This window comes from Haemaphysalis longicornis, unplaced genomic scaffold, assembly GCF_048455015.1.
Source record: "Haemaphysalis longicornis isolate Haplotype H1 unplaced genomic scaffold, Haemaphysalis longicornis Haplotype H1 scaffold_2, whole genome shotgun sequence".
NCBI classification, from domain to species: domain Eukaryota; kingdom Metazoa; phylum Arthropoda; class Arachnida; order Ixodida; family Ixodidae; genus Haemaphysalis; species Haemaphysalis longicornis.
This window is the reverse complement of record NW_027526295.1, coordinates 211,532,092-211,559,282: the sequence shown is the minus strand read 5'-3', so window position 1 is coordinate 211,559,282 and position 27,191 is coordinate 211,532,092. Positions and strand designations below refer to the sequence as shown.

Below are 27,191 nucleotides of genomic sequence, written 5' to 3'. Positions count from 1 at the left end.
ACTACTTCACCAGGAAAGTATCTGACCACCCTTGCCTAGTATTTGGACGCACCTCCTATGACTTGGCAAAGCAAATTTCGGCCCTTAGTCCCCAGCAGCTGTCGGCTACCCGACCGCGGCGGCGGTCAGGCCAGCGATACATCAGAGGATGCTAAGAATCTCTGGGTCTTACGAGACCGCCTTTGTAACTTGACCCTGGCAACATGCAACGCACGAACATTGTATAGCGAAGGAAGCTTAGCTATTCTGCAAGAAGACCTCTAACACATTAGGTGGGATATCGTACGTTCAAGCGAAGTTATAATAACAGCAGAGGCCTCCATGGAGCTGACTAGAGGGCATAATTTTGTGCTGCTTTCAAGGTCATGTCTTAATTATCTCTTAAATTGGAGGCGACTGTCGTTATCATTCCTGAGCCATAATAGAATTCTAATCAATATCTTTAATTTCGCTTGTATGTTAGCTCTGATAAATGCTGCAACAATTTTTGTTTAGCCAAGTCTTTAATCTGCTGCCGGAAATGGTCTTCTGTAAGCCGCAACAAATATTTTATTCATGTAATAAACTTATTTGTGACATGTGCCCTCAAGATCAGACCGAACGCAATGCTTGCTGTGGGTCGGGTGATCTGCCTGTCGCAATCTTGCTCATTTAATCACTCCTATTGTTTTTAGGATGTTGAAAACTAATTAAGGAATGATATTGGTTCATGTTCAACTTGCAAGCCTGCAGAACGCCCCTTGCATACGATAATGAGCTTTTGGTGCTTCCCTTAATTCGTAGCTTGGACAGCTGTAGTTTTGGTTCAACGCGGAAACTTAACGTATCAGCAGCAGAATTAACTGGCACTGATGGCGTAACATTGCCTACTAGGTTGTTACAGCCCCAAGTTGAAGACAAATTTCAATTGCCTCAGAATATTTATACGGGGTGCTTTGTGTCCCGCGGGAATGTGGCACATCGTGGAAACGGTATCATTATTGAATAATATGTACCAGTATGGTTGAGTTGTTATGAAAAATTAGAACATCCAAGAACAGCAATGGGGACGGTTAAAAGCATTTTTATGAAGAAAAGAAGCCGAACGTCTGTGCTCCTGCCAGGAGACGAGATTGATTTTTCAGAAACTTCGCTTTGAACCTCCCCATTTTACCCTTTCGTCTGTGGTTCTAACTGCGCATGCCCTCTGAGATGTACGATTTTATTTATATGGCAGAATGCTTTTAATAGATTTAGTTGACAGTTGACGGTTCTTTCTCGTGTGCCTTCTGTTTCATCGCGTTTATCGTTTCCTAAATTTCCTTAGGCGACCTATGCACCAAGTTACCCAATAGTGTGTTTACTAAGGTAGACTTGACAGGGTGAACAGTAAAGTTCTTAACTTTTGGCTTATAATGTTACTAGCATGCACGTTCGCTTGTCTCCCTCAGTTCCACTATCTGCGAAACGAAGTGCTAAATGTATAAAAGAAAGCAAACTATCTATAACTACGACGAACATCTTTGCAAGCAGGAAGAATTATAACCATAAAATGAGAAAGTTTACAGCCAAATGAGTGAGTGGAAACAAACTATCCGTAGCACAAGCAAAATTTCTCTGCCGTAAACAGCGAACGCAGGCGCTACGGAGTCATAGAAAAATGTCTAAGGGCGAACACTTTTCTGCGGGAGCACTAGAAGGGAATCTAGAAAAAACCGGACTCAGCGATTGATAGGCGCGTGTGAAAGTTACCCGTAAGCCAGTTACGGGAAGTCTTGAAGGTTATCTGTTAAGCTATGGATCCAAGAATGAACAGAAACTTCGTTGACAGTCATTTTCAGAAATGCTCGCATTGTAAGTACAAGCACGTCGTTCGGCAGGAAGGTACTTTTGTTGGATGGAGTTAAATTGACGAAGATGGGACCCACTTCGGTGGGTTGGTCGGCAGGTGATCGAAGCGACGATCCGGTGAAACGATGGCTCGTGGTCGACGGCACGTGGCAAACGATGGGTTACTCTAAGCCTCCCCATTTGTGCAATATGAACGTTTGTGCAATATGTACGTTTTGTGTGCAATATGTACGTTTGTGCAATATGTACGTTTTATTTACACTACGTATTTACAGCTCTCAATGCTGATGATCGCATACAAGGGGCCGCGCCGAGCGGGCTCGCCGCTCTCTCCCCCTCCTCTTCTTCTTTCCCCCCTAAAACATCAAACCCCTCGGTTTTACCACCAAAACTCCGCCCACAAAAGGGACGTCACAACCTGAGCGTGAGGATGGCTTATTGACTAACCCCCACTAGGTCCCTGATTGGCCACAGTGAAGAACAAAGCTAGGTTGTTCAAAATAGTCACGTGACCTACCTCTCTCACTCTTATACAGAAACCCGGAGGTATTCCTCAAAACACAAATATAACACAAGTGAAAACCAACCAACTAAAAGCACACCTACCGCGGACCATCAGTTGTGGGGGCCTCGTATTAAAGTATTGTCAATACCATGCACGCCTATGATTGTGCCACGCGCCTCCAAAATTCCTTTGCATTGTAAACACGTCGAGTGCATAACTATGCTAGTCGCCTGCCCATTGACGCATCCAAGCCACCCAGTCACCAGGGCCAGACGTGGAGCGCATGGAAACTTCGCCCAGTAGCTTTCAGCTGTGTAAACCGTGGAGACAGAACGTCTGGTGCCCTCTTCCTACTTTTGAACCCTTGACTGACTTCCAGCCGCCGTCTTCTTCGGCCATTCTCATGGCGTCAATTGCGGTCGTTAAAATGTCAACGGTCCCCCTCCGCCAGTTTTCCAAACGAACGAGAGGAAATCCTCCTTCGGAAGCTAACATCGCTACTAATTTGGAATGAACGACGCATTTGTATAAGTCCTCTTTGGGCCCGCTCGTCGGGTGAACACAATAGCGCGGCGAACAAAAAAGAAGCTTCCGCGGTTTCTCCCCACGCCTCTCCCGCCTAAGTCAGCTCGGCCGACATGAAACAAACACAATAAAGGTAAACCCGCTACACCTAACGAAGGATAATCTAGTTTCCGGGCGGTATTAGTTAATTAAGTGAGGTGCCCGAACATAACAGATGGTATATACGACTTCTTCCGGTTTCTAAAAAAAATCGCTTCACCTTCACTATATGAAGAAGGATGACTACCGAAGATGGGCGCAGTGCAAGAAGTGTAAGAAATAAAACATGTTTGTGTGTATTTTGTGATCCACCATACTTCCTGGCTAATTACCTGAACAAAGTTTGGTAGGACTACAGTTTTATTTTAGCAAAAAACATTGGGCTGTCCGTTACCCCCCTTCCCCCCCTCCCCCCGTCGTAGGCCTCTTACTGTCTGTATAACAGGAACAACCAGAAACGCTTGACCGCGGAGGACAGCAGCAATGTCGGCCGTAAGACGTTACCTTTACAATCTCCCACCAGCACAACAGGTATGTCATCATTGTTATTTCTGCTTATTAAAACGAAGCTTTAGTGTCCTCACTGACGGTGTCTGTAAAGTGCAAACGCGGAAGTGTTAGAAAAAAACGCTTATGGTGGACGGAATCAAACCTGGATTTCTTTCGGTATAGGGCTCCTGCGCTGGAGTTTGGCGGCATGCAGCGCCCCGTGTGCAACGCGTCTGGGTAGTACAAAAGCAGACGATCCTCGCCGCCCTCCATGTGTTTTCACTTACAAGCTAGAGCGAAAGTTGGTTGTAACCATTTTAATCACCGTGCGGCGCGTTTGAATGACTGCATACTGAATGAACCAGACCGTAAAGTAGTTGCAGAGACTAAACAAAATAATATTCGCTACAACAAGCTGATTTATCGGCGTTTTTTTTTTTTTTTTTTTTTTTGAGCGAGCTGTCGTAATCGTCGCGGCATGGGACACTATCGCCAGGTCGGGTGGTCTAACCTCCTGACACTAACTATCGTTCGTTCTGATTACGTGCGGTAGACAAAGAAAAGTTCAGAAGTAGCATAAACAGAACGTTGCTGAGCCTGAGGTAATTGTAAATGGTTGCTTCAGCGGTAGCATGCCAGCTGCTCGAGAAGCACAGCCGATTGAGCTGACGCTGCTTGCCTGGCACCGCCTTAAAAACGATTGAAAAATTTGTTTTGTATTTTCGCAAACTAAATGATTCTTGCTCAACATTTTACGCCACATGGTTTACGAACGGCAGGGTACACGTATACTAGCCAGTAGGTGAGGCAATACCGTCAAATAAACAAATTGAGCGCATTTAAAGGACGCGAAGCAAGCACCGAATCGCAATTCCGTTGCCTGCCTAGATGTGGGCTTGTAATTTACCATAACCCAGCCGCATACACGGTGCGCGACCTAAATATTTACATACGATAGTCACTTACTGTGTTGGTTATTTTCTAGTGCAGGGGTCGTCGCTAACAATATGAACGCCGACATGCCAGTTTTGTCCTCAAATGGGGTAGACGGTGACACAAGAACAGACAATTCGTCGCTTCCTGTTGCACTGTCCCCCATCTTCACACTTCGCCAGATTATTCTCAAATATTATTGGCAATTCGCTGAACGTTTTCTCTTTGCCTTCAAAGCCCTCCCCCCTCTCCCACCCGATTTACCGTCGAGCCCTCTTGCGTGTCGGCTTCATACAACTCGGCCCTACACCTGAAAACGTTGCTGACCCTTATTCTAGTCTATTCAGTGCGAACTGGGAATATATGATGCAATACCGTTATTAAATAAAGTGAGAGAGGGCATCAAGGAAACAGAACGGCCACTCAGTTCGCCCGACCACTTGTTTTACGGCCGCTACCTTCGCAATCACAAACCTTTTTTACGCTTCTGATGCTCGCTGCATTTTGTGACTGAGCCCCGAAAAAAACCGCAGCTAGCGCTGCAATCTGTCCTCGTAACTGACGCAAAACAGCAGTGTTTATTGAAAATGCACGCATAAGTGTGGTGGTGTGCAATAGCACGGCTCACCGGAGCGGACGAGCCTGCGGTCCGCGAGACTCGCTGGCTTTTACGCAGGATCATCGCCGATTGCGTAACTCTTCTTGTTTGATCGGCTGTTGTTGAAAAGTCCTATTCACGAAGTGTATTAGTTTAAACAAGAAGCTTTCACTTCAAATTTTTCTTCATACGACCATAGATCTGTGAATCTGCGAGTGGCAGAGCGCCGTCACCGTCCAAGCACTTTCGTCGATGCTGTAAACGTATTTATCGCTGCAAAGCTTTTTTTCCGTAATACCAAGTCGATCGTCGGACGAGATCGGACGCGTCGGAGATGGGCTGGAGACCACGTAGCAAAACAATGTGGAGTACCGTGCTTATTTTTCTTATTATGTCAACTCGGGATCCTATGGGACCCCTGAGCTTTGTACTACCGGGAAGTACTCGGAAGCCGGTTTCGCAGCGCCCCCTGGGCAGCGCGGGAGCCCTATGATGCCGGCGTCTGTCCGATTGCTCCATTTCGGCATTGTCGAAGCGGCTTTCAAAACTTACACAATCGCCAAAGAACCCGCTGCGATAAAGCTTCACGTTCAACAATCTTCATCGTTTGACAAAAGGTTGAATGATTTTGATTCAAATTGAAATGTGAAGGGAAAGATGCACTGGCGATATTATGAAATTTGATTAACGTAATTGGTGTTATATGAGTATTCGTGATATCGCAGGATGTGCAAGTTGTAATTGATTTTGAATAACAGCTGTCTGCCTAATGTATATATGGCCAAACATGCCACTGTCTCTAGAACAAAGAGAAGACAGAAGGCCACGTGGATATTGTTACAAGACGACGACGAGGATGAGGACAAGGAAGAAGTAGGGCAGGCGCGCGGCCAGCGCCGGTTCGGTGTCATGGCCGACATCTTGTAAATAGTGAGAATACATTGTTCGCCCATCTCATGGTTCACGTCATTTGTCCTGCCACCACGTAACATGTTTGGTGGAGTGTGCGGGGCGATCACCTTCATCCTGGCCCACAGCATCTCGCCGTCTTGACTCCTGAGGCGATCTTCTCCAGGCTCTTGGAACGCGTCGGCATGCCCCAGCCCCGGTGAGCCATCACGGCATCTGTTCCCCAGCCCGAGCCCCAGCCTATGACGTGCCGAAATCAGCCAAGACGTGAGAAGCCGCGACCCGACAAGACGACGATGCCATCCCCCTGCCCCGTTCGCCGGCGCGTCTTCTCAAGGGCTTTGGACATTGCTTCATGACGTCAGCGGGCATGGGTGTTCTGGGGCCAGTGTTCACCAAGCTCTTCATCCTCACCGTGGTGGCAACGACGTATTCACTCTGTATTATAATTTCATCGTTCGTACTCACTACACTCGCTCATCTACTAAGGCCTCGACCGGGACGGTCTCCCTCGAAGGCGGGGTAATGTTACAAGACGACGACGAGGATGAGGACAAGGAAGAAGTAGGGCAGGCGCGCGGCCAGCGCCGGTTCGGTGTCATGGCCGACATCTTGTAAATAGTGAGAATACATTGTTCGCCCATCTCATGGTTCACGTCATTTGTCCTGCCACCACGTAACAATATTAAAGAATTTTCTGGAAACAGGCTGTCCTTCCAACCACGCGTCTTCTCCATACCGTGGTCGCCGTCATGAAGGATCCACCGCACGGTGCCAGGTACACGTCAGCGAATCCTCGTTGGCTTGAGTGTGTGTATGGGTACGTGTGCGATGTTGCCAAGACGACGAAACGGCGTCGCTGATCGGGTGCAACGCAATAAATAGCTCCAGAGAGAGACACATGCTGAAGACGACAAAAAAAATAACAAAAGACGTGAGGCGCAGACAAACACAACCTTTGTGTGACACGGGGTTGGTATCTTGGAGCCGGTGGCAATCAATCATGTCTCTGTGCCACGTCTCTGGTAGACAGTCAGAACAGATATCTCTGCCAGCCGTGTAAAGGATGGTCCGCACGTGCTTTCGTGAAAAACCATGCTTTGGATACGCAGCTGCGGAGAGGCGGGATCCCGCGTCCCCGTTTTGGGACCGATGCGTCGCATTGACGACGCCAAGCGGTAGACGGTGAGCCTAGCTCATCCCGTCTTTCTGCCCGTCGGATGAGGCGCGGATTTAAACGCTCACTACCGCTACTCCCAAAGCTCTTCTCTTTTTTTCCCCTAAACTCCCGTCGCATTTTAGCTTCTGGTTATTTTGTTTATCCAGTATTTAGAAGAAACATTTTCATTCTTTTTAATATTCTGACACGTTTTTTTGAGTTGCGTATGTGTCAAGACCCAGATAGGCTTTCGAGGAAATCTGTTTATCTTTTGCGTAGGTCGTTCCACACAAAGAAGTCAGAGAAAGATAGATGGAGAGAGTGACAACGAGCGAGAGAGAGAGAGCAAAATAGAAATAGAAAGAGAAGAAAAGTGAAAGAGAGAGACAGAGAAATAATTTCCAGATTTTTCGTTTTTGAGAGACTTTGTCCACCTTTATGCCGCCACGCGGTTTTTACAAAAAAACATGTTGTTGGGACAAAGGAAAGAATGTAGTAAGAGAAAAACGAAGCAGGAATAAAACAAAGAGAGGTAGGGAAAGAATGATTATAATCGTTTTTTTTTTAAATATAAAACAACGTTGCTATTTGTCATCCCGGATTGTCAGTGTTTACAACGTAAACTGAACGTTCTTCCACGCCTACAGTACCTCTATTTATTAATTTATTTTTTAAAGCCACTGCACGGAACGCTTCTCCACTTGAGAACAGTCGTTTAACGAGTTAATAACCAAACTTGTTTACTCGACTAAGCTTGCAAACTCCTCTCGGTACGGCACGCCATCGCGTTAAAACCTCATTATGGAAGCGCAAGAGCAGAAAAACGGGAAAAGGCTGCAATAGGATTTTAAACAGCATTTTCCAACATCCCGGTAGCGTCCCCCGTGCTCCACAACTGTCGAATTTAAAATTAGCCTGTCCTTGCTCTTTCAGTTCCTCCAATCCTACGAAGACAGAGCGGAAGCAATAAAAGCTATTTACAAGGACACCAGCCAATGAAGCGTGACACACAAACAATTATATGTAGGAAAATGAAGTAAAGCGACAGAAATGTCGCACACGGAACTCAAAAATACAAACACATTCACGCATGAACCCGCAGGGAGCTTTAGATGTCGGCTTTAACCATCTTTTCTTTCTTTTTGGTCTTCGGCATCTTGGTATTACTGCCACTTGTTCTTTTCGAACAGCTTGAATACACATGGAACGATAATCTGTGTACTCACACAAACTGAGGGGCGAAAAACAGCGGCATTACTTAAGCCTACTTTTCCCATCAGGCAAAAAGTGAAATACAAGAGAGAAAAGGCAAGAAGACGTGCCGGGATTTGCGATAGAGGCTGTGTTCTTTTGGACTTAGGAATCTCTTATGGTCCGGATATTGCTTTGAGAACAAGCAGCTAGAGAGCTTGAACACGAGCGTTCAATTAGCACGCCAGAAACTCCCGAGTCAACAAATGAGCGCCCCACTCTGAGGCTGTTGGTGCCTCTACTGCCACTTCTGCTTCTGCTGCGTATAGAGGACCCCGTGAACCGCGTCTGACGCGCAGTACATGCTACAACACCGTCAGAAAAAAAAGCACAGGAAGGCATAGACATAAAAAGAACAACAACGCAATACGGTGTAGCACTCGCACTCCTCCTGTCAAAACAAACGGTGTCGAAGGTCATCTGTATTTCTACGCAAAAATATGCTCTACCTGGTCCGCCGCATCGCACCATCAGGAATGCTTCGCCACATACCCTGCTGTGTGACTCCTACGGTCATGTTTTTCCTTTTAGGACGCAGACTTTTGTCGCCCGTTCGTGGGTTGAGCCGCGTCGCCATCGTCGTGACCGAGCGAACGATGGCAGGACTGACGAGTGAAAGAAAAAGGGAACGATGAAAGAAAGCGAAGGAGGGAAGTGTCGCGAAATTGGGAGGGCCCTCCCAATTTCGCGACAGTTCTTTGTGGCGGCGAGAGCCAGCGCTCTCCGTAAGTGTGCGGTGGCGGAGGGGAGGGGCAGTATGCTGTGCCCGCACGAGGCGCTCGACGGTGCGACGCTTGGCGAAAACGGGATGGGGGCGCGGCGTCACTAGATGTGCGTTCGCTTGAGACACAGTTCGCGGTCCCTTCGTGAGACGCACTTCGTGCCGCCGACGCAGAGGCTCATCATCGCTGCCGTAGAGAGAACCCACGAGTGAGTGCTGCCTCAGCGCACTGTAGCTGCGCCCAAATATCGCCTTAGGGAGCATCGTAATCACCAGCAAATTTTTCGTTCCTTTTTGAATTTGCAATTTTCTTTACAGTACATTTCATCTGTCACAGTAGCCGCTCTGTTCTTGCTCGGGGAGTTTACGATCGGTTAGTTTTTGATGGTGTGGTGACACCTCTCAATGGTTTGACGGCAGTCCGGAGAGGCTGGCGACGTGTTGTTGGCTACGAGATGTGGCTCCTTTATGGTATTGCTTTGGTAGCAACGAAAGGAGGTGCGTTATCTGACAGGTGGATCCCCGCACCGTAAATAAACAACGATGTCAAAAGAACATGCCATTAAATTTAAAGGACGTGCTATGAACTTGGAACTGTCTATTTCGGCGACACTGTCAAGACACCTCTGCAATTTGTTTTCCGCACCCCTTTCGGAAAGTGCTTAATTTTCACCCTCAAAGTGTTCGTTTCCTTTGTGTAGTGTAGTCTGAATATTTGCATAAAAATATTTGTTTTACTTGTCTTAACAACATTACTCCTTCCCAATTGGATTTCTCCCTGGTTTCATACTCCGGTGTTTCGCAATAGGTATTCTTGTTTTGTTTTTTTGGGACACCTTATCGGTTTTATTTCAAGGGTCTCTTCCTCCCGCAGCAACTGCTGACTGTGGGTATCGTAGGTAGGTTGTCATTCAGCATGTCCAGGCTGTCTTCCTTTTACGAAGTGAAAACCGCGAGTTTGTTTTGAATCGTTACTGTGAAATCCTCAACCTCCTCGAACTCTTCTTACCGACTGCGACTTTGTCTTCGCTTCCTTTTCAAATGGAGCCTTATCCTGCTCCTTAGGATCCTGCTACCAGTGCTCTTGATTTTAACGAACTGCTGAACACAGCGCACAATAATAGAACCTGTACTTAGAATTGTTCATGCAATGTCTTTTAATGTCGGCGATTTTCTCACGCCGTTGTTTTCCTTTTTTAGCTTCGTGCTTTTACCACGTGGCATATGAGAGGAGGTTTAATTATGGCGAAAGAGAAGAAAGTGCGAAACCAAGACGAAGAAAGGAAAGTAGGAAAGCAAGATTTCCCCTTCCTTCTGCTTTCCTTTTCCACCTTAATATCTGCCCCCCATCTAAATTGCAAAGCTCTGCAGCTGGTGAACCTCCAGGGAAGTACTGTCCTCCTCCTCCTACTCCTCTTCCTCCTCCTCCTCCTGCTCCTCCTCGTCGTCGTCGTCGTCGTCGTCCTCCTAGTCCCAAAAGTCTAACTAGTACTACCGCAACGACGACGCACTACTTTGCACTGTTTTCTTAATGGAATCACAGTCTTCAAGCTTTTCACCTAGTTTGCGTAAATGACAACTATTTGTACACTCCGCTTATGCAAGGTACAGGCTTCCACAATCGCTAAATTTGTACCTAGGGACGTCACAAAAATTGCAATGAGAATGGTGATCAGAAACAGCACTTTTCAACAAGCTTATTTCGCAAAATCAATGCATGTACATAGGCCGAGGATATTCAAAATAGGGCTTAGAGATTTTATATTTTCAATTGATAAAGTCGTAGCATGAAAGTATCAGAAAATAAGTAAAGGTGGGGCCAAGTGCGCTGGTGAGCTGTTGCGTTCCTGCTTTCTTTAATTACAAGCCCAAGGGTAACCATGGCAAATATCGTGGGGAGAGTCAGGGCACTGCAGGGCAATGACGTCAACGTTACTAATACGTCAAAGACAGCTAAATTATAATATACAAGTGCCTATCAAATAAGTTTTTTTAATTAAGCCTCCAATCACTCTTGTCGTCTTTTTTTCAATTTAGCAAGAATTTTAGCAGACATTTCACGAAACGACAAGGTATCTGGACAACAATTGCGGTGCATAGGCTCAGTTGTTGGGCTTACTGTAGGGGCTAATTTCAGAATATTGTAGGTTTTATTGCGTCTCACGGATTAAAAGGTCGGCCCAAAGCAAAAAGAAAGCTGCATTCTGCATTATCTTGGAATTTTTAAGTATAATTTGTTTACGAAAGGCAAGGAAGGAAGGAAGAAAGAAAGACTTTGTTGAATGCCTGCAACAGACGCAGTGTGTACACTTCGCCTGGACGTAGCCACTCGTCGATCCCGACGTCACCCCTACTCGGACCACCCCTTCGCTACTCCCTACGGGGTTGGACGCCGCTGCACCATAAGGGAGGGCGCCGCCCCGCAGCTTTCGCTCCGGTGCTGCTTTTCGAGGGCCGCCAGGACCTGCTGGACGGCTGATAGTTGGGTGTCCTTGTCACAACTGCGCACTGCTTCTTGGATCCACGGCGGTAGGTCTGTCCTGGTTGCCGCCTCGTTAGGTCGCACTTCACAGTCCCAGAGTAAGTGGGCGGTCGAGGCCCTAGCAGTGTTACATAACACGCACGTGTCGTCCGTATAGAGTTCTGGCTGTATGTGCTTCATGACGACCGGGGTCATCAGTGAATTCGTCTGCAGCTGTCTGAACGTGGACGCTTCCTCCATGGTTAGCTCGGGGTGAGGCGGTGCCAGCATCCTCCTACAATTTCTATAATATTTGGTGATACCCTGAAAGGTATCGTACCTGTCCTTCGTCTCGGTCCACCACTCTGCAGACGATTTGATTCAACTGCTGCCGCGCGGCCAGCTAATCCTCGCGCGACTGCGTTCGCCGTCTCGTTGTGGTTGGTGGCGAGTTCCGATACCTCGTTCCCCGCATGGGCGGGAAACCACTTGATTGTCACAAGAAGAGACTTGACCAGCACAGGACACAATAGGTTGGAAGGTGCTGGTTTGGGCCTGTTGGTAGAACTGACAAATAATTGAATCGCTAGGACAACGGGACAAGCGAGCCAACACACACAAGGCACTAACCCACACTATCGCCTTGTGTGTGTTGACTCGCTTGCCCCGTTGTCCTAGCGATTCAATTCTCCGTTGGAGGTCAACGGGAGAGGCCTTCGCCCGGCAGTGGACCTAATTTATCTGTTGTTGTTGATGATGATAATGATGATAATTATGATATTGATGACTACGGCGATGACGCTGATATTGATGATGAAGTTTGCGACGCATGAGTATGGTTCCCGTTGAATATTCGTAACATCAGGAGCCAGCCCCGCTCATCGCTGATGATTTCATGTTTAGGGTGACCTCATCTACGTTCGCTTCTTCTTAACAGCTTGACCGGCAGCACATTCAGTGCTTCCTTAACTACTTGCACAGGCGTGACTCCCACTCCTCTCGCTGGGTATATTTAATAGACCGCTCGAAACAACCCATCAGGAAGTTTGCCTGTACTTGTTTAGACACTTGTAAGGTTGGCGTCGCTGATTGCGGGACTTAATTATAGAAGCATGAGATGGCTTAGTTAAAAATGCGGCTCACTGACGTCGCTAAAAGCTGGCCCTCGGAAGTCAGCTGCAAGGTTCTCCTGATGGGCCCGCGTAATTTTAATCCAGCCGCCAAAACGCGCACATTATATGGCTTCACCTACTACATGAAACTTTTTGCGATCTTACAGCCAACTATCGCGCAGTATGCATTCACTCGGTGCCACTTTTTAAATTGCAGCCAAGAAATTCCATTTTTAAGTTTGATTGCGAATTTTCTTCACCATTCGAGTGCTGATGATAATCTGGAAATGTAACGAAAAAAAAAAGACAGACGTACGTTATGGTGCCCAACAGCACTAAAATCGTGAGTACATATATAACACGTTTTTTAGGAGTAGAATTTGCAAAACACTGAAGACGGCAGCAAAAAAGACGGTTCAACGCGAACAACTTTTTCCCGCGTGGTGATTTGCCTCAACTTCGTAGTTGAGGTTACTGTACAGGAGACCCCGACGTCGCTGTTGTTACTTTCATTAGCATCGCCATTCTCTTCGCGCGTACTGCAAGATGCGTGCAGTTATGCCGTGCTTTGTGGCAGAGCCTACCACTACGTGCACTTTCCGCGTAGGCGCCTCGCTGTCGGTGACTCAAGCCGTTGCACCGAGAGCCAACAGATCAAGTTGAAACAACCCGCCGCGGTGGCTCAGTGGCTAAGGCGTTGCGCTGCTGAGCACGAGGTCGCGGGCTCGATTCCCGGCCGCGGCGGCCGCTTTTCTGATGGAGGCGAAAAGCAAAAACGCCCGTGTGTACGAGATTTCGGCGCACGTTAAAGATCCCCAGGTGGTCAAAATTAATCCGGAGCCCTCCACTACGGCGCGCCTCATCGTCTGCGTTGCGTCGGCGCGTTAAAACCCTACAATCAATCAATCAATCAATCAATCAATCAATCAAGTTGAAACATGTCCTGATGGGACAGACGCTGCAGCCCAGGAATCCTCTACCCCTCTGTCAGACTAAATAAGCGCCGCTGCTGCCGTCCCCTCAAGAATTCGGAAAGAGCGTTGCGTGTGTCGGTACTTTGTTCGAGCCGTGTGCAAAAACCATAGGAGACCTGTTTGACCGTTAGCGCTTCGGGCATAAATACGCACTGCCTGCGTGCGCAGAATTCATTCACTTTGCAGCAGCGAATCCATGCTCTTGCTCTGCTCGAGTATGCTGTAACCTTGCCCGGAAGGGTACCGTTCCTGCATTGCTGCGTCTCATCTCTCGCCATGCAGTAAGCCAGTTAAGTCTGCCTTCGGCTTGTCGTCATCCCCAAGGCAGCCACCTGTGCTGGCCGCTCACCCCCATGCTACCAGACGCATGACGGAGGTGACGGAGCCCGGTTCGGGGACGCCTTCTCGTAGGTAACACTATGTAGCCACCAATAATGTAGCCGCCAATGTAGCCAGAAACACATTTACGTATGATACCAACATGCACGCTGCTGTACCTCGGCAACAACATCAGGATGACGTAACTTGTCTGCCAAGAACCCACCAGTGCAATATTAGACTTCTATTGGGGTCTATAAGCGTTTAGACCTTGCAAATGTGTCGACAGCACCTCTTATAATACTTCCGGCTTCTCGTCAGTCGTTCACGAGGGTTCTCTCCCTCTTGATCCAAGAGCCGCGATTACTATAATGTCATTCCCCTTCCGTTCGCTCACCGGCTGACATGGATCGAAGGCTGGCTGAGACTATTTTTGGCACGGCCCGTGTGCGCCCATACAACTACGAAGGAAATGCGGGCCCCTATGTGCTCCTGAATGCCTCCGTATACTCACACTGCAGAGTGGGAGGGAGCGTGGTTGGAGAAGTAAAGGAGTAAATTAAGCTCAGAATACCAAATAAGCAGAAGAATGAGCTTCAGTTGAGTCGCTGTGTATCGCCGAACGTGGAATAAAGGCTCACATTTGTTAATGCCGCTCCCAGATCATAATGGTGATAAAGGCCGAAAAGTAAATTATTGGCAAAAAACTAAGTAGGTGAGATGTCTCTCTCACTCTCTTCCTAATTTATTTCTTCCAGCCGGTTTTGCTGGAGCAAAAGAGGCCAGAGGGGCCGAGATAAGTCGCACGGTGGGCTCTGAGAATACGTCACACAGTTAAACAACGCCCGTGTAGTAAGGGCAAAATTGACAGTGCGGCCTGAAATGAAAAAAAAAAAGAGTGCGCCTAACAGCTAGAATGGATCATGGATGGTTCAGCCGGGTAATTTAGGTGGTGGAGCTGCAGCGTTACAGATCTCGGCTTGCGTTCATATACCGCTTGGGTGACATGACAACCACCTTTAAATCGAGGTGTGTTTACCAGAAAAACGTTGCTCTCATGATGTAATACTTAGCTAAACGTATGGTACATAGTTTTGATTTTACTTGAAACCACGCAACACATCGTAAGGATGCCAACCCCTCAAAATAGGACAGCAGTCTATGTATGACCTATCTTACCTTCTTGCATGCCCGCTGAGAAAGGACAACTGGGCTAAACTCAATTAGTGGTCACGCCCGCTAGAAACAAAGGCACAATCAAGGGTCAACTCACTAGCGACAATGAGGCAGATAGGCTCATCACGACGTATGAGACGAAACCCACCTTGTCAATGAGTCAACCCCTGCACAGTGAGTGACATGCGTGCAACAACACTATCGGAGGGCTTGGCGATTAGCATTGGCACTTCGTCGTTCTGGGCATTCATTTGTTTCCATTAGTGCCGACGTCGACTGAAAGAGGCGTCGGCAATTGCTTGTCTCTCGTGGCCTTTACACGGGCTCCGCGCTGTGTAACGATTCAGTTACTGTCGGCGTGTGAATACTTTATACAGAGGGCAGCGTATTATTCCTCGCTCCCCTTTTATTGTGCGTGCTTACCTTGCCACTTACCGCTGTTGATAATGAACTACCAACTACGACAACGCCAGTTCACCGCATACTTACTGCTAATAATGTGCATGTTCACCTTTCCTCCTCCTCCTCATCGTTATCGGTTATGAACCCGTAGACCATTCAGAACACCGTACTCAGAGGCGGCTACGAATCTGCATTGTGATAGCTGCATTGTACCAGTCTAACACACAATATGTAGCTGGAAAGCATCGCCAAAGGCAGCCACTATGTTTTCGCATTCAAAGCACGCAGGCGTATTAATATGGGAAATGACCTGTACGATAAGTTTTGAACACGTCCCACCTTAAGTTCCCTTTTACGCGAACGTAAACTCTGCACGAGTTTTGACGCCCTTCACAAGATCCGACACCTTGCAGCCTGAAATCTTAAAAAGCTCGCAGGCAAACAGTTAAAGATATTAGCCCGAACTAATTTTATATGATGGGACTGACGACGCTGAGAGGGAAATTTGTTTTGAGCACCAGCGAGTGCTTTCAATCCAATGTGAGGTCCCAACCGTCAAAGGACTAGTTCAAGACTTAAACATGCCCACCATCCGACACGAGGACAAGGCGAAGGCTGGGCAATTATGTGTGCAATGGAATGCGGCACGATGCGCGGTTTTAATTAAACACGGGAATCCACTCCCGCGCTTCCATTTACAGCATCTAGGGACGCAAATATTTTATCCTTCCCCTCGTGTCCCTTCGCCCACTTTCTCCAGGATTTCAGAAAGATGGATTTGGCATGTGGTTTGTCTACACGATGCGTGGTAGGTCAGAGTTCCCCGCTTCGGATTATAGGGCGCCCCTCATGCGCTAGCCTGAAGAACGTAAAAAAAAAAAGCTGGAAAAAATTTAAACTGGCCTTTCATTGCAACGTTCTTAGGCAAATTACTATAAACTTTCAAAACAGAAAGCCCTGCATATTCGTTTGTGTGTACGTCTTGTAAAATTATGTCACTTACGGTTAACGCGAATGAAAAAATTAAATCTGCACTGATGGCTAAAGAAATGACGTGTCTCTACAAATTTTTTTAAATGTTATCTGGGTGTAACATTCGGTGTTTGCCAGAAATATAAAATAGAAGATAACATAAACTGCAAACCCAAGGCACAATATCAAAACAGAGATGGCCTAGTATAATACGCAGTGGAAGTGGTAAGCGAATATATTTACTTAGGCCACGTTGTGGCCCCGGATACCAACCATGAGGCAGAGATAATTATAACAATAAGAATGGGGTGGAGTGCATTCGTCAGGCATTCTCAGACATTGAACAGGAGCCTACCATTGTCCCTGAAGAAGAAAGTGTATTGCAGCTGCATTTTAGCGGTACTTCCCTACCGGACAGAAACTTGGAGGCTCACTAAAAGGGTTCAACGCAAATTGAGGGCGACTCAGCGAGCAATGGAACGGACGAGTATAGGTGTAACAATAAGGGACAGGAAGACAGCGGAGTGGGCCAGGGAACGAACGCGTGTTAAGGACGTATTACTAGAAATTAACAAGAAGAAATGGGTGTGGGCAGGGTATGTAATGCGAGATAACTGTTTGTCATTAAGGATAACAGAGTGTATTCCTAGAGAAGGCAAGCGTGGCAGGGGGCGGCAGAACGTTGGATGGGCAGATGAGATCAAGAAGTTTGCGGGGGTAAATTGGTCGGAGTTAGCAGAGGACAGGGATAGTTGGGGATGTGTGGGAGAGGCCTTTGCCTTGCAATAGCCGTAGATAGGCTGCTGCTGATGATGATAAATATGCGCCGCTTCAGACTGAACATTCAACGAGACTGTGTACCCAACCAGTTCGAAAAAGAAAGACAACCTTATAACAGGTATGAAATTCGTCCTGCGCTTGGATGGGATAGCAAGCGGTGGAGCTGGATACCACGCCCATGCCCCGTAAACACATAATATACCAGTGGAGTATACGTGCCCGAATTAACGCATTCCGCCTTTAGGAAACAAACAGCTTCTCTGTTTCTCACAGGCGGTTAGTTATAAAAGCCCAGGTTATAGCCACACGCACGCGTTGCGCGAACACTGTCTTTCATGACTTCAAAATTTGGGAACAGAAAGCATTTCCAGCTAGCCCTAAATGTAACGTCTTTGCTGCCACCATCCGCAGAAGTAAATAAAACGGAGACTAAGGGTAAAACCTGCCCACACTGCTGGAAATGATATATTATGTATAAAGCACTTGGTCGACAAACCAGAAGGGCCTACATCGCTAGAGAGCGCCTGTTAGGCAAGTTCCATGCAACTGGTTGTAAGTATTCCTGTAGTAGACAGCGACCTTTACAACGTACAGGCGAGCCTAGAATATGGCACACTGTAAAGTTGTACGGACAGGGCTGCATGGGTCGACGTGGGCTGCGCGCCTAAATACATACATTTCCAGGCATTCAACGTGAGGTCCTGTCAACTGCAACAATTTTTTGCCTTTTCGTTGATCTCAACAAATCTGCAAACCTTGGGTGACATCGCAGTACATTATGATTAAATGCGCTGGATAACACCCATGGGACGGAACGGTCTCAGCAGAACTTTTTTGCGCTCTATGAGTAAGCTGCTTAAAAAGCGCTATAGAGTAATTATATACTCTATTTATCTCAGGGGAGCTATATACTGGAACTATGGAGCGGCACACTCCCACTGCTGAGGCCGCTAGCCTAATAAATGAGCCTCGCAGCTGGTGTGACCCAGTATCGTGACCCAATAACGCTCATGCTAGAGACTTCGAACGTGTTAAGAAAAGAAAACAAGGCATGCGTATTTTTCTGTTATTGCGGGGTCTGCTGGAGGGCTGCAACGCAGTTTTAAAAAAAAACATCCTGAAAAATCAAACGTGATGAACAAGAATTAACCGTCAACGAGAGAATTCGACCATAAATAACCACGGGAAAAACAATTTTATTTTTTATTATTTATCATTTCAAAATATTCCAAAAGGCCCTCCGGCGGAGCATATTACGTAGGGTGTACATCAAAACACAATGATGAAACGATAAATCAAAATTTCATTAAAACAAAAAACAAGAACAAAAAGAGCAAAAAAAGACAGTGCATCGAGTAACAAAAAGAACATTCGCAGAGGGGAAGAAAAAGCGTAGTTCTGGGAGCACCGTATCAAAACTGATACAACGTAACAGCACGTTTTCTAGCCTGCGGAAAAAAAAACATAAGCAATAAAAAGGAAAACAAATGTACAAATGGGGCAATGAATTCCCCAATAGGAATCTTCAGCCCACGGAACTGTTGTACAAGCTGTACGTTTGCCGTTGCTTGAAAAATACGAAGAATATGCCGAGAGCTTGTAAGCGCAAGCCTCAGGAAGACTACCGAGCGTCGCCGCCGCAGGCGGTTCCTTTATAGAAAAAATGGCCGCGTATCTGCTCTTTTCGTTGCAAAAGTCGACGAAAGACGATGGTTTTCTGGCTCCACTGCCAAGTAAATGCATCCCTTCTCTTTCCCTCTCCCCTATTATGCTGTTCCTTTCCCTTCTCGCTTCTCCCAAAATAAATACACTAGAGGTTTTCTCAAGTCAGTTTAAATTTACCGCATTTCACTGCTCCAAGTCCGGTGCCTAGATGCCAGCGCCGCCGTACGGCGGAGACGCCCGTGAATCGAGGCCCCCTACTACAGCGTTTATAAAAACACGTTGCCCTACTCCACGCGCATTCCAAGCGGAACAATGAACCTATCTAGTGAAACCTTTCGTTACTGTTGCCGGTTAATTTCTTAAAATGCCACCAATAATTGTAGAGACGCGGGCTACAGCAGACGACAGAGTGAATGTTTTTCTGCACTGGATGCAGTATTTGATTTTTTATCACAAAAATCAAGTATGCATGAGTTTTTTGAAACAGGAACACTACCGATATCACTTATGTTTTACTTTATACCTCATATTATCGTGATGTTTTATTTTTGTTCAACATGTTGACAAGTATGAAGATCGCCACCGGAATTAAACGTTTCTATTCGGCCGTGGGCATATAAACCTATTGTGCAGCTTCTTTTTCATCTTGGCGGGGTGGATGAATCGGGGAACAGACAGACAGACAGACAGACAGACAGACAGACAGACAGACAGACAGACAGACATCAAAATTTCTGCGCTTAAGTAGCCCAAAAAAGGCTATAGTCTCTAAAATGTCAAAAACCTTGAGGAGCGAGGAAATTCCCAGCGCTCGTGAGCGCATGCCTCGCGGCGACCGCCGAGTCACCGGCTTGCCCACTGGATTTGTCAAAAAAAAAAAAAGAAACTCCAGCGCTGTCGTTAAGCGGTACCGCGCATGTAAGCGAACTCCAGCGCTGATGCCAATCATGAAAAGATAAAACTACTAGGGATAGGTCACCGCGACCGCCGCATCCTCAAGCAGCCATTATCCATAATTTGACACATGGCTACGAGTGCGCCAGTCCCGCCAGCGCTGCCTGAAGTCGATGACGAAGAGCTGGTGGAAGTCTACAATGCTGATTAGGTCTTTACATCCACCCCTCGCTGCGAAGAAGACTACGACCTCTTCGATGCAGATAACGACGATTACCCGCACAGCAACTATGCAATTAAACAATGATACTGAAACTCAACTACGTGTCTGGCAGTGCTCACCTACAACAGCTCCGCCATTAATGTCTTGCGCGTGAGTGCAAGCCTCCCAGAAGTTTTTCTTAAGCATTTATGAAATCTCAGCAGGCTTGTAACGAAGACGCCGCTTCCGAAACCAAAACCATGTGAAGAAATTTACGTCGAGAACCATCGCCCTGTTGAGTCGGCGGCAGCTGCTCACGCAAACCGAAGTGCCCTGTCAGATCGCCCACGTTTACACCCGACTATCGATCAGAACTAACCAATTTTTGCAAGATGAGAATAATCCTTCGTACAGTGTGTCCTTAGTACGTTGTAGAGAAGAGCAAATAACGAAGTCTACCATAGTGCGGCCAAGCGGGCGCAGCGCACAGTGTGCTAGCCTAACGAGCCGCTGGCGTGCAGCCAGGCGTGCGAAGAGAATATGTTCGGCCGAGTGGTTTCGCTGTCGGTGTGTTCTAATCTAGGGCGGGGTCCAACTGCTGCACCGACTGATCTGTTCCTTCTCCAGATATGCACGTCTCGTTTGATGTGACGTGTCTTACTTCGCACGTGAGTTTGCACATACCTGCGAAACGTAGAGGGTGGGGGATCGCTGGAGGCGACGATTATCTACATACACTTAGGAAGATACCTCAAAATTGGGCTGTCAATGCTTCATTCATTCAGAGGAAACGCTGATTTGCACATGCCGTAGCAGAGGCGGTAAACATCCCTTTAAACGAGAGCGTTAACGTTTGTTGTTTTAACTGGTTTTAATATTTTGCGAATGGATTATGGAATAAAAAAAAATACCATCCCTTCTCCTAAAGAAAGTTGAGGGAAGCGCGAAAGATTTCTAACATCAAACCTGCTTCAAAAGTGCGTGAAAACCTTCGCTAAAAGTGCGTCCAACGTTCGGTGAAAGTGCGTCCCATCAATCGTCAAACCTTCAAAGGCCCAAATCGCAAACAAAGTACGAACCCATGCGACTATTTTCCCTGCTCTGAGTAAACGCACCTACGAACGATCTAAATGTGTACCAACAAGAGGTTTATGAAATAAAGGTATACAGTTGTACTACTCCTGCATGACCAATGCCCGTGTTGCCTCATCTAGAACCGTTTCTTTCCCGTGATTTTTAGATAACCGTTTTGACACAATAGAAGGCGGTTTCCCTCACGCTCAGTGTGTCCAGAGATCTCATCAGAGCCTTTTGGTCGACCAACCGGCCCAAAGTGAAATGCAGTAGTTTTTAAAGCGAAAGCTTTCTTTGTGGTAACGACCGCGTTCATCCAAAAACTAATGCATTCTTCCGTTTGTTTTCGTTTTTCTTTGGCCATATTTTGACACATTTGGTTTTGTATTCAAGCAATACATCTACCCTGTACTACACAAAGCAGTGCCATTTCCCAAAATTCGTGACTATTTGCCTGAAATGAATTAGATTTGGTCTATTCCCCGTTTCTTTCGAGCTCTTGTGCGCCCACTCAATGTGGCACGAGGTACAGCGCGTTACCGCTGAAAAATTGGCTGGCTCCCCTTCTTTGACTTATGAAATGCTGGTCCGATGGGAACTTCTCAGGGAAGAGACTGCAAAACTTCCTGTAGTATGAGGGCTTCAAACAAAGCCCCTTACTTTGATCCAATTTTGTGCTATCCCCGAATGTCCAAGGGTATCCCCACTAGCCACGGTTTAAAACTTTCGCATTTCTGTCGTTGTCAGTTCGCTTCACGGCCTTGAATTCACCGACCCTACTCGGCGCTTCTTCCATCGCCCCTCAACGCCGTCACTAAAGGATCTCTCGCTTCTTTGATTTTCATGAAGCTGTCGATCGAGTGTCAGCCACAGAGGAGGCACGAGGGGCGAAGGAGAAATTTGGGCGCACTTTCAGAAGCTTCTTTTGCACCCCGGCATATTTACCCAGCCTAGTCGTTCGGAGAGCCACCCATCGCGCTAGGTAAACTAGCGAGGCGCACCCGCGGGTACGCGATACGCCTCGAAAACCATCGATCGGCAAACAACACAGCGCATATGAATCGATTCTCGTTCTTGGTTCGCATCTGCTCGGCTTCCTTGAAAGAAAAAAGAAATTTATAAAAGGAAACACCACTAGAGCGCACTTATCACCACTCGGCGGCTGCATGCACGGGTAACACACATAGCTTTGACGTCACCTTCGCCTCCCCATCTCATGTCCGCGTGCCTGAATCAATCAAATATAATACCAATACTCGTGTGGGGCATTTATAAGTCGATTTCTAACCTGATTTGTTGCACAGGGCGCGGGATCATGGTTCAACTGCCCGTGTCAAGCGAAACTGTAAATGAAAACATCAAATACTTGACAACCAGGCCATACATGGTGCCGTCCTTAAAAGCAACCCTGCACAGTATACCATTCAATGTATAGATTGAGAGCACATGCATCTCCAGTGCAGCCGTATAGATCAGAGAGATAACGCAAGGAATCCATTCGAAGCCCCGAAGAACTGAATAAAGGTTGCAGTCGCAAGAGTTGTCTTCTTTTTACAGAACCTGTGCTGTTGCTCCGATTCGCTGTTTTAGTGTTTGTGAGCCTCATTAACACTCTCTGTATGCTCCACTTGTCGGTCTTCTCGCCAAGCCCTGTTCTAACTGCAGTTGATGCAGCGACGGTAAACACTGACGGTGACTGAGCTGTTTGCTGCGTCAATAGCGTCCAAGGTGGCGTTCTCCCCACGGCCGCCAATGCGACTCTGCTGTCAACACCTAAACGCTTCCTGTTACGAAAGGTGCTTTCTGTCCTGGCCTGTTATATGCCGGTACTCAAATACGCTCGCGTGTTTTATTTTCGTACGTGCGTGCGTCAATATGCATTTTCTTCTGCACAGTAAACTCCGGGTAAAGACGAACTGGAAGGGGCCGGGAAAAAGCTTTCGTATTGTCAGAAATTCTCCTTAGCGGGACATTTTTTGCGTTGTGCTCTTTACAAGACAACAACAGTGTTGCTCGTCTTAACGATGAAATTCGACTTAACCGAGTTCGTCTCAACGAGAGTCTACTCATACACTATCGGTTCTTAACCTTAACTTCTAACGAAAATTTTTAATAGTAAGGTTCAAACGCAAACATTTCATGTTCTGTGAAGATAAATACGACGATCGCAAGCGTACGTGTTTGATGTTGGTCCCTCTCACGAAGAAAATCCTGCTAATAGAACGGGTCACTTGTCCTGTAGTCCTACTTTCTTGTCATTGCGTTCTCTACTAATGAAATCAGTCTCTTTTTTTGCAGCTGCGAAATATGCTGCTTTCGAGGGCAAGGTTTAATTGGTGTGCAGTCTGAAAGATCACAATATTGTGCAGACGAGCAACAGTCGACATATGTCCTCTTCCACTTAAGCCGACTGGTGCTCGTATGTCCTATTCTACTTAATGAGCTTTATACAGGATGCTTTCTCGTCTAAGTATATTCCTGCGACCAGGTCTTTCTGGATCAAATAAAACGATTTGCGAGCATCTGAAGATCCAGTTTTCTTTGAAAAGCATTTATAATGAATTACGCCTTACTGCTTGCTTTAAAACTACTTTTTCTCTGGCATGCAAACTAAATGGTATGGAAGGCAGGAAGTTATAGTAGCTTTACTCTCATTAGGCTTAATAAGAAATGAACGTTTTTTCGACAACCATAACGGCTTTTAGAGGCAAATCATCACACCCGTTTTGAGCCTAAATGCGAGGACATACCATCCCAAGGGCATTAAACCAACTTTCCGAGGTAGGGGGTTTCCCAGGATGCAGCCTTGTGCCCCGGAGATGATGAACGCGTGTGATGAGACGTGCCAGGCAAGCCCATTATGGATATTTCCGGTCTGCGTTCAGGGCAGGAACCGCAAACAAAAAACGACATAGTCCCTAAACTGGCATAGAATCCGGAAGCCGTTGAAAAAAAACCCATTTTCTCTGTTAGCACTACCGCAGAATACAAATAACCATTCTAAGGTTCCGGAGTCGCGAATGCTTTTTGTTGAAAGCATAAATAAAAAAATCCAGAAACAAATTTTAAACGATGCTTTTTTTGGTGTCTCATAGAGTAGATGAGGCAATATATTTTGTACATAAATACATACAACACACTTAAGTTGCAGCACATAGCTTTTGTACCGCACTTTCATAATTAAAGTTGTCAAGACAGATGGAAGGATTAAAGGCATTTTTCCTCCACACAAACACTTGGTTCGTAGGCTCGTGCTTTCGAAGCGGCCGGAAATAATGACGTCCCATCAGGCCACTCCACATCCGGATTATGCCTTCCACGGCGCCGTTAATTTCATTGGTGCGGGAGATGTCCGAATTTACGAATTTTCGAAAGGTTTTTAAAATTCCTGCTATTCCAGCGCTATACCTGATACAGCCATCGGAATCATCCCGGAGTATTTTGTTTTAGCTGATCTCGCTGTAATAAGGAGTGCGCCCGCAAAAGTGTAGTTTGTTGGAAAGACAAGAACCCGTCATACACACTCGCGGTACAGGCTTTCTCTTATCTTCACCAAACTTTTGCAGTTGTGCTTTTATCTTTAATCGTTGCGGTGTACGCGTCAAAATGTGATTTATAGGGCGGTATTCATAGTCCCTCCGTCACTCCTTTTGCTCCCTCTACTGGGCTGGCGGGAGGATTCCGCAATGCTTTTGCATGGGGAAATTGGTTTCAAGGATCTCCTCGATCGAAGGATCGAGTGGAGGAAGCAGGGATAGTCTTGAAATGTCCGAGTTGGCCATGAACGACCCGTGAGCTTTGGTTATACTCATTGAAGGTAGTAGTGTGTTTCTAGCTTTTCCTGACCAGTAGACCACTTTTTATCTCCAGGATTTCTCTTACATCACTCTTTATACGCGCAAAGCAGTTAGTTGGAATTAGCCATTCATTATCATTATCAACAGCCTACTCAGGTTCACGGCAAAACGCAGGCCTCACTTTTTGACTTCCAACCCCTCCTGTCCTCAGCTACTTGAGTCCATCCTTTATTTTCGCATCTCCTTATTTTATAACTCATTCGTCTTATTGCCCTTCTCCTTTTTCTAGATCCGTCTCTTGGTATCCACTCTTTTACTCTGGTTGTCCACCGGTCGTCATTTTTTCTCAGTACATGACCAGCTCAAATCCATTTCTTTTTCACCATTGCTGGGGTTCATTTGTTTCATGGGCAGCGTATTGTACACTCCATTCTCCTAGCATTCTTTTCGAACCTACGCACATCTTGGGCGTAACTGCTGGTGGGTAAAGGTTGGAAGTAGTTCTGGCGATGCGGGCACGCCACGACACTTCAGCTGAAGGCCGGGAAGGAGCAACAAGTGGATCCGTGCTTATCGGAACTATTCATAAACATGAATGATTGAAAGTGCTGGCAGCCATTATTTTGCCCCCTCCATATCTACAATGGCGTTATTAATACCCCGTTCTTATTAATAGCGCCCGGAAGAAAACTGCCCGTCCCCTGAAAGACAGGGGCAGTGCGGGTGGAACACAAAGCGAGGTAGACTGCCAACACCTCGCACCCAATTTTGAAAAAAGTGGAGTTCGGTTTGGAAAGGTTTGATTGGCTAGCGCGCAGAACCCATGCGCGAAGCAGTTATTCATGCATCCTTTCATTGAAGATTGCAGTGCACGGTAGTTCAGGGGGTAAAAATGATTCACATTTTGTTCACATCACGCCCCCACAGTTTCGACGAAACAAGGTGCTCCTAACCGTGTGAACTACTCATTAGTAAGCTTTGTGGTCAATGCCAACAAAGGTGAGCTGATGTTCTTTGCTTTTTTCCTGACGTAGAATATTGTGTTTCAATAGTTCTGAAGCCGCATAATATCGCTGTGTATAATTCCCAACAACTGCGGCTGTGTTTCGTAAAAATCAGCTGCCTTTCCGTGCCTTCGTAGACATTAAACTGACATTCCCGAAAATACGCCTAAAGAAAAGAGCCTCCATAATTTTATTTTATTTTATTTTATTTTTATTTCTTGGCCAATCAAGGAGAAGCTCAGACTAATGGCGCGTGTGGCAAAGGCCTCAGCTACCCGATTCACAGTGTCAGCAACAAAAGGTGTAATCACAAATTTAAACGAAATAGCACAATTATAGAACGCAATAGAACAAACGCACAGTCACTAATACATATCCTATGTATTATGCAAAGCATAGGCCTACGAATGTGCAGAAGTAGGATCAAGGTGTACCCACAAACATAGTAATCCGCACGCTTTAAGTTTCAACGATTGGGCAACACCACAATTACGTAATATGTATTTTAGTTTGTAAATGTTCTTAACACCTTCCTTCAGGGGAATATATCAATAGCCAATTTTGTGGATCCAGAATATTATTTCAATAGGGCAAAAGGCAAAGCACAACTCGCACCTTCAGGTCAATGACACATTGCATGTTGTAGTTTATTGACAGCGCGTATTAACAAGAAATCTGTCTTCATACCTGGGTGGCGACCCCTCCAACAAAGTGTCAACGCTGTCACTAATTGCGGACTGGTTGCTATACGGGCACCTGCTTCTCCACAGCCTCTTTAGGACTGTGCTTCACATAATACAACATGGCTGAAGCCCAGAGATATGACTTAAGCCACCGCTGAAGGGACCATTTTCATTTCGTCCCTTTAATGAGTGATAACTTCTATGCTAACAAATCCTTTGGGAGTCACTGCGCTGTATTCTGCCCAAAACGATAAAATGTCGGCCCAAAGCAAACAAAGGGGTTTTCAACTCGACATATTTTCAAAACTTCACTTGTTCACCCGATCGACTTCATTCGAACAGCTTCAAGTAATACAATCCCGCCGAACTTATTGATCAAGTTATCTGCGATGAGTTGAAAAGGCGCGCCGTTGGGTTTCCCAATAAACATTTTGTCCTTTTAGCTGGTCAAGGAACTCCAGCCAGCGAGGTCAACCTGATTGTCATCCCAGTACAGGGATATACCAAAAAGACCGGCAAAATTGTCGCTTTCAATTTTGTTTGTATACCGTCTAGACACAAAATTAGACCCGGCGGAAAACTTCAAATGTTAGCATTAGTAACGAGGTAGTTTAATCAGAGTATATTTTTTCCGGACTCAGAAACGCGAAGCCAGAATCCGAAATTGGGCGGTCCATGAAAAACAGCCTGTGGCGTTCACCGACCTCAACCGCATGTT

General features: G+C 46.5%; 1 long non-coding RNA gene across 2 annotated transcripts in view; it reads right to left on the bottom strand.

Annotated features, from left to right (window-relative positions):
• Window positions 1–27,191, bottom strand: part of LOC144167617 (uncharacterized) — a 66,347-nt gene that overhangs the window by 18,683 nt on the left and 20,473 nt on the right. The window lies entirely within an intron of this gene.